The sequence below is a fragment of the Solanum tuberosum genome, unplaced genomic scaffold, assembly GCF_000226075.1.
Source record: "Solanum tuberosum cultivar DM 1-3 516 R44 unplaced genomic scaffold, SolTub_3.0 contig07877, whole genome shotgun sequence".
NCBI classification, from domain to species: domain Eukaryota; kingdom Viridiplantae; phylum Streptophyta; class Magnoliopsida; order Solanales; family Solanaceae; genus Solanum; species Solanum tuberosum.
The window spans coordinates 1-290 of NW_006249010.1; the positions used below are offsets into that span (position 1 = coordinate 1).

The 290-nt window shown below is 37.2% G+C and overlaps 1 long non-coding RNA gene across 2 annotated transcripts; it reads right to left on the reverse strand.

Annotated features, from left to right (window-relative positions):
* LOC107059469 (uncharacterized) lies at positions 1–290 on the reverse strand. Of its 2 annotated transcripts, XR_001472667.1 has the most exons (3): positions 267–290; positions 113–169; positions 1–11 (listed from the first exon to the last, which is right to left on the reverse strand). It is a non-coding gene; the product is annotated as an uncharacterized lncRNA (long non-coding RNA). The 2 variants fall into 2 exon arrangements; XR_001472668.1 differs by lacking the exon at positions 1–11 and having other exon boundaries at positions 112–169.

Consider the following 290-nt stretch of genomic DNA (forward strand, 5'->3'; position numbering starts at 1 on the left):
TTTTGTTCTTCCTGAAATCCAACACAGAGTATTTTTGTGACCCCATTCACAAGTAGTTGATACAAAAAAGGCATTATTATTAAGAGTCACTTATTGCAACTCTCGGTTGTACCTGCGTCAAGGGCTGCAAAGTCATTTGTGCATATACTTCGTCTGTTTCAACATCTGCCTGAAATTCGACAAGTAATCAATTACCTATGCGCCTAATACAACTTGCATATCAAATAGTAATTCACTAGAGAATTAGGAAAACAGATGAAACCCACATGCATTGTGACATTGTGGAGTTG